This window comes from Scylla paramamosain, unplaced genomic scaffold, assembly GCF_035594125.1.
Source record: "Scylla paramamosain isolate STU-SP2022 unplaced genomic scaffold, ASM3559412v1 Contig13, whole genome shotgun sequence".
In the NCBI taxonomy this organism is placed as follows: domain Eukaryota; kingdom Metazoa; phylum Arthropoda; class Malacostraca; order Decapoda; family Portunidae; genus Scylla; species Scylla paramamosain.
Window position 1 is genome coordinate 1,245,062 of NW_026973678.1, and position 7,768 is coordinate 1,252,829.

Consider the following 7,768-nt stretch of genomic DNA (forward strand, 5'->3'; position numbering starts at 1 on the left):
TATCTATCTCGTGTTTTGATGTAGTCCTAATTTATTTTCTTTATTTTCCCCTTCAGAGCCTTTTTTCACCCTTTTGACTTTCCTTTTGCTGGAATTTCGCTTCTTTTTTTTCTTTCCTTCTTTTTTTCCTTCTTTCATGTTTTCTTTAACAGGATTTGGTTTCTTCTTTGTTGCTTTTTTTTTCTTATCATCTTTTCCCAGTAATAAAATAATCTCGTTCTTTTTTTCTCATTTTGCCTTTACAGTGACTTTTTTTATCAGTATTTCGTTTTTTTTTCCTTCTTTTCTTTCCTTATCATGGTTAATATTTTTTTTTCAAAACCTCACCTTTTTTTTTCTTCGGAAATTTCTTTTCTGGAATTGCGTTTTTTTTTTTTTATCTGTGTCTAGTAAGTTTTCTTCCTTGATGTCTGGTCTTCTACCTCTCCTTTTTTTTTCCTTAGAAGCATTTTTTTTTCGTCGGATTCCATTTTCTCTTTCCATCTCCTGGTTATCAACTTTTTTTTCCTCTCTCTTTTGGGAATAGAAATGTCTTGCTTATTTTTTATTTATTTTTTTTTTGAGTCGCTTTTTACTCCAGCATGTTTCCATTTTTCAGTCTTTTTCACTGGAATTCTATTTTCTTCTTTTTTTTAATTTCAAGTCTAGGTTTTTTTTTTAGCCGACTTTCTTTTCGTGGAGTTAAATTGTATCATTCTTTCTTTCTCCCTTTATATACGTTTACCTACGTTTTCCTCTTTTCGAGATCTAATTTTACTTTTGTACTGCACTTTCCTTCTCCAATCTAATTTTCCCTTTGTAGTCTTTTTTTTCTGCTATTCACTTGTGTTTAGTTTTCAGTTTTATACATGACTTTTTCTTCACCGAATCACCACAATTTCCTCCACAGTATCTAGTCATTTTCTGCTGAGATTCTCTTCACATTTACACTTTCCACTGAGTATTATTTGAAATTTTAGCCATTACAATATTCAACGTTCTGTTTTTCAGCATTAAGAGCAGCATCCTTCACTTTATACACCAAGAACAACAGTATTTCAGTTTATGATTCAAGGCACGTTAACATTTTCTATATTTCAAAGAACATCCATCTATAACATCCTCTGAACATTGAATAACACATTTATCCTTCAAAAATATCACTAAGTTTGCACACTGGTACTTTCCATACATTGTTAAGTCTATGGAGGCATTCACCAACACTTTACCATCAGGAACACCGAAAATATACATCGCACGTATCCATTTTATATATAATGACTGAGTTTTAAAGGCACATTTTCATTTTCCATACTTTAAGTTAAAATCCACGGCAGCAGCCTTTAACATTTCACTATTACAAATATAGTTTACATCCCGGAAATACACAAATACTACATAAATATAAATCAAAACACAAAAACCACCAACAAAGAACACAAAGAACAACACATCCACTCTCCAACAACAACCAGCAGCAAAATCACACGAGTAACAAAGTATAACAATCTACCCATAGCGTGTTTATCAAAGTACGGTACGGTACATATAACCATAGCGTGTTTCACCCCCCCCCCTCCCCCATTCCCCCAAGCAAGGCAAGCCCAGCACTCCCCGCCCCGTGACAGCATTAACATCATAAGCAGCACTCGCCCAGCCCCGTCCGCCCCGAGGCTCACGTCAAAATTAACTCCCTGCCAACACTATTTTTTATCTCCCACACCCTAGACTCTTCAATTTGCCATCGATCATATTACACACGCCGCGCCGCTGCTCCCTTTCACGCAAATACCTCACGGGGGAAAAATTATCATCAAAACATAGCGCACTTTTCACGAGGCGGAATCTATTAAGTGCGTGTGTATGTGGTGGTGGTGGTGGTGGTGGTGGTGGTGGTGGTGGTGGTGGTTTAGTAACATGTCCACTCTAGACGTAGATAATGGCAAATTTTAAGTGTGATACAATTTTTACACATTATTTCATAGTAGTAGTAGTAGTAGTAGTAGTAGTAGTAGTAGTAGTAGTAGTAGTAGTAGTAGTAGTTGAAAAGAAGAAAAAAAGAAGAACAAGAATAAGATCAAGAACAGGATCAAAAAAGGATGAGGACGAAGAAAAGACAGGAGCCGAACAACAACAATAGCTGGAGAAAAATAACGAGGACAACAAGAAAGTAAATAAAAGTATGCATTACTACACACACACGCACCTCCCAGCTGTGTAATGAAGTGTGGTGTTGTGTTGTGCAGTGTACGCTTTGCATGTCCCTGCGTAGTTTGTTGGCTAAATTTATATCGTGCGTGTATGACTAATACGTTTGAGTTTGATGTGTATGTGTGTATTTATGAGGTAATGTATAGGTGTGTGTGTGTGTGTGTGTGTGTGTGTGTGTGTGTGTGTGTGTGTGTGTGTGTGGTACGGTGTGGTGTCAATCTATCAATGTATTTATCTATCTACCTGTGCGCGCATGTGTGTGTGTGTGTGTGGGTGTATGTATGTGTGTGTGTGTGTGTGTGTGTGTGTGTGTGTGTGTGTGTGTGTGTGTGTGTGTGTGTGTGTGTGTGTGTGTGTGTGTGTTATTACTAGCCTTTGCGTAACTTAATTAATTTCAGATTCACTCAGCACAAATCCGGACTTCTCTTCTCTCCTTCTCTTTTCCTCTTTCTTTCTTTCTTTCTCACTCTCACACTCACTTTCTTCCCCACTTCGTTAACTTCATTTCCACTTCTTTCCCTTCAACTCGAACACACAACTTTCCTTCCTTCAACATTGCACTTTTTACCCACCACACCACACCTCCTCTTTCCTTCCCTCCACCCGCAAACCCAGCACCGTTTTTTTTCAGATTTCCTTTCACACCCGCAAAGTTTATCCCAGGTAGGAAGAGAGGAAAAAGTAGCGGCAGCATTCTTCACAAAGTTTGCACCTCGTAACGTCGCGGTCATTTCCCTGGCACGGTCGCTAATGGTAAGGAACAACCTCCTGTTAAGCCCCAACACAAGGGAACTGGCGATCATACGTTGTGTTTTCCCAGCATGAGGTGCCTTTTGTATCCCTAGCGAGAGAGTGAGTGAGGGAGGCAATGCACGTTACACTGGAAGTACTACAGTCTGCTAACACACACACACAAGAAGGTAAGAATTGAGAGATAGTGAGATAGGTTAATGATTATGACGGATATTAATTCTAGAAGTTATGCCTTTACTTGTATGTAGGAAAGCGGTTGCCATATTTTTCTCTCGAGGGAAATTGCTTAGAGAAATGCTTATAACCGTTTAGGAACATTTTTTTTTCTAAGAGTTAAATATACATAACGGCACTGGTATTATAATATCATAACCTACGAAACACACACACACACACACACACACACACACACACACACACACACACACACACACACACACACACAAGCAGGTAAGAACAAAAGTGACAGCACAGTAACGATTAAGAAAGTAATCACCTTAAGAAATAAACGCCTGTATATTGGAAAGCTGTTTGATATCTTTTTTTTTTTTTTCGATTTCTTGCTACCTTTCCTTCCTTTTCCTTCTGCAAGTCTCTACCACAATTCAGAGCAGTCTGCCAGCACCCTCACGGAACTAACTTGACACCGTGTATTGACTGAACTAAATTACCTCTTCAAATTATATCATCTTTCTATTGGTTAGTTATAGACATTACAACTAACTTTGAATAGAAAGAATCATATCTTTTCTCTAAAAATATTTTGCTACATTATTGCCCCGTGTAATGATTAAGCAAAGTTACCTCTAAAAGTTATACCACGTTTCTATAGCTTAATTTTTGGGACTCCGTTACTTAAATGTAAGCAACCCTTAACATTTTCGTCTGTAAAAACAACATGCTACATTTGCTATATTTAATTTATTACACCGCGTATTTATTAAACTAAATAACCATGAAATCATAGCATCTTCCTTTGAATTAACTGTAGGTAAACTCTGGAGCTCCCTTCCTGCTTCCGTATTTTCTCCTTCCTATGACTTGAGATCTTTCAAGAGGGAGGCTTCAAGACACTTATCCTGTAATTTTTGACTACCGCTTTTGATTCTGTTCGGAGATCGGCACTTCAGTAGGCCTTTTTCTTTATTACAGTTTTGTTGCCCTTGGCCGGTGCCCCTCCTACATAAAAAAAAAAAAAAAAGTAACTCAAAATAAAACAAAGTTCGCATCTCAGTTTGTAAAAAAAAAGTTTAGCTATATTTGTTACATTTCATTCATTACACAGCGTAGTGGTTAAACTAAATAACTCCATGAGATTATAGCATCTTCCTCAGGGTTAACCACAGGCACTGCAAGCAACTCAAAATAAAACAAACCTCACATTTTCGCTTGTAAAATCTACCTTGCTACATTCGCTGTACTTCATTCATTGCAGTGTGCCAGCACACAAAGAGCTTATAACAAGGGAGAGCGCTTAATGGCTCGCGTTCTTAAACGCTTTGTTCTCTCATCAGAACTATTATCAAAGGCCACACAGATAATTGGTCGGGTTTTCATGCGTGTTTTCCCATTGAAGATGCATGGTCATTAATACTCTATCCCTAGAATCATTAATAACCTTTGAAAACTACAGTAACTTCGACTTGAGCCTGTTAATTGCAAGAATAAGACGAAAGGTTTAAGAATAAAGTTCATTGGTTGAGAAAAAAAATCACCCTTGTAACCTTTGTAATATGTTTAAATGTGTTAAAAGTTATTTTGCTTTGCTTGTTTTCTCACCAGAACCTTTATCAAAGACCAGACTCAGGTCGGGTTTTCATGCGTGTCTTCTCATTGATGATGCGCTGTCCTTGATAAATACCCCTGAAAACCTCACTCATTTCCACTACTGTCTATTAAAAATAGAGATATGATGTAGGATTACACACACACACACACACACACACACACACACACATGAAGCAGGACTTAGTAACCACTCACTTAAATATTGTGTCAAAAAATGTTGGCCCTTTTTCAGTCTTGCCAAAAAGAGTTGGGATTTTTTTTCTCAAAAAAAAACGTAACATTTTCCAGTCTGCTTAAAAATACAGAGCATTTTCAGTGCATCTAAAAAACTGTTAGCCTTTTTAGCTTCCAGGTTTCAAGGTTACTTCAATATCTTCTGCTTCAACAATTTCCTGGAGGTAAGAACAAGCAAGACTAAGGATTGCAACAAGAAACAGTTCCAGAAATCATAGGTACTCGCGTGTTCCAGAAACTCAACATTTTCTTATGTGCTAGTTCTATAATTCCAATACAGTCTAACACACGCACAATGGTGGAGGCATGAACAGGCGAGACCGTGGTGATTGTGTAACCAACTCAGGACACTGTATCTCTGTAAAAACGCTTAACACTTGCTTTCCTTTGAGTTATTTCAAAAGTCTAACACACACACACACACACACACACACACACACACACACAAACGTGCAACTAAGGCAAACTGAAATAACGCATGTAAACGTAAAATAATTAATGCCTACATGAAGCCCGCATCGTGGTAACTCAGTAACTCCTGGTAGACTGAGAGAGACAACCCAGTGAGTAATAACGAAAGTGACTATTGTGATAGATGTGTCGGTAAATCACTGCTGGTAGACTGACAGACGCGACCCACCAACTAATAACTAAGGTGAGTATTGTGATAACTGAGTAACTAACTGCGGACAGACAGACGCAGCCCAATAATAACTAATATGACGTGACGTGGCCGAAGTGCTGCATCACAATAAAAGATTAACAAAGTATACCACGTCTTCCCTACAGTGGCGGCACCATTACGAAACTACACCTGTCTGTCTCACTTGGGAGGTCAACTACGGTAAATCAATATGTAACTATGCATAGATATTGACCTTTACATTACCGTGCCTACCATTTCCATCACAAATCCCTCTTAATGATACCTTACAATCATCATTTTAGTTCATTTTTCCTTTTGATTTTAATCTACTTTCATTTTTCAGTTGCAAATCGCTAGCTCTGGAGGGAAGGTACAGGAGGAGGAGGAGGAGGAGGCAGAGATAAACTGGTGATTTACAACAGAAACGTCAAACAGATTAATTGAAAGCGCATCGGCTGGCTGTTAGCTTTTGAAAATATAAAAGAAAAATAGTTTTGTTTGCCGAGGTGCTTCCAACAAACATCAAAATTTGAAGAAAAAAATGAAAAATGAGTAAAAAAAAAAAAACGCCAATATCTTTGCAATTGTTATCTACTCAGTAAATTAGGTGTGACAATTACAGTTACAAATATAATCCCACAGGAGAGGCAGTGCGTGTCAGCCTCGCCCGCCAGTAGCAGCCCGGGCCGAGAGCCGCCCTGCGTTCACCTGTGCTGTACTCACCTGCCTTGGTGGCGGCGGCGAGGGCTGCGTGAGCGATGAGCAGCAGTATGTGCAGCGCGGCCCCCATCACCACAGGGGCCTGCCAGCACCTGGAGGCAGCACTACGCGATCACAAGACACTCACAGGTGGTTGTCGCCAAACTAATGTTCGCTTGTACTAAAACTCCCATTCATATATCAACTCTGCAACATTCCCCGCCACACTAATCTCGGTAAAAACATGGAGTACTATTTCAGTAGTAATCAACTGCACTGCATTAACTTTTTTTTCAAAAACTATAAGGGCGAAGCTACATAGTTACAAGTCTACAAGTCGGTCCTCTGAACTTCCTCGGGCGGGGGAAGTGGCGAACCGCGCACACAATCACCCGTCACTCGCTCAGTGCCACTGAGCGTCAACTCTCTCCGTGACCTGTTAGCGCCGCGCAGCGTACCAACGTGTCGCGCTGGATCACAGCCATCAAGAGGCTACTAACTGATATATAATACCACAAATATAATCTTTTAAGACGCGGTAAGAAACGATTTGAGTATTATAGAACGAGGAGCGCCAAGGGAAGCCCGTATAGGGAAGAATCAGCCCGGCAGAACTCACACTGCGTCATACGCCTGGCTGTGCCGCCGAGCCCAGAAGAATCATGCGTGGTGCCGATTTTCGGTTCAGGATTGCCATGCCTTATAAACCTTCGGGATTCAGTATTGTTTTGTTACACCGGAAAAATGTTACTGATCAACAAGAGCAAGGAGACGACCCAGAACCCTGACAAGAAAAAGTATCGTGAACCATTATCAACTGCAGACGCGATTCTTGGCTCAAACACTGACCGAAAGGAACTTCACCTCGCTATCCTCCTCCTGTTAGTCAATTTTCACCCTCTTCTTGACGAGAGCTTAATGTAAGCCCTTTGCCTCAAGCTACATTACCACCTGTTAACTGGCGATGTCTGGCGAGGCAGGGAGAGAAGGTTAAGACAGCAGAGAATGACTGAAAGAACAGAAGGACGAGGAGTGGAGTTACAGTGAGGTGAAGCTTCAAACTGCCCTTTCGATAGCGCGTTCTAAATAATGCCTCACCCTGCCAGTCTCCGCATCGACCTTGAACGCCCTGACAAGAGACGCTCATGCCACTCACACTTGGATGTCATCGCTATCACTAAACTCCACCCTAATTAAACACGTGTCCCTTTTATACTATTAGCATTATGAATTACTAAAGGAGTAGCAAACATCACTACCAATCTCTTTCATAACCCTACCCTACGTATCATTGTATCACTACCCATCCCTTCCTGAACTCCACCATACGCACATTTCCTCTCTCCTTTACTATCAACATTATGAATTAGGGAAGGGACCGCTGAGGAAAAGATGCCGCCGCTAGGCAGTCCCGGGGCAACGCAGGGCAGGAATGGTTCACCCTGCCCCTCCCGCAGC

At 40.3% G+C, this 7,768-nt stretch overlaps 1 protein-coding gene across 4 annotated transcripts in view; it reads right to left on the reverse strand.

Moving 5' to 3' along the window:
• LOC135097188 (GTP-binding protein 10 homolog) overlaps nt 1-7,514 on the reverse strand; it is a 99,829-nt gene extending 92,315 nt beyond the window's left edge. For 2 of the 4 annotated variants that reach the window (XM_063998962.1, XM_063998961.1), the window contains exon 1: nt 6,335-7,514. The gene's annotated coding sequence lies outside the window, so the exon portion shown is untranslated. The remainder of the gene's footprint in view (nt 1-6,334) is intronic. The other 2 variants (XM_063998959.1, XM_063998960.1) reach the window with 2 other exon arrangements.
• Between the last annotated feature and the right edge of the window lie 254 nt (nt 7,515-7,768).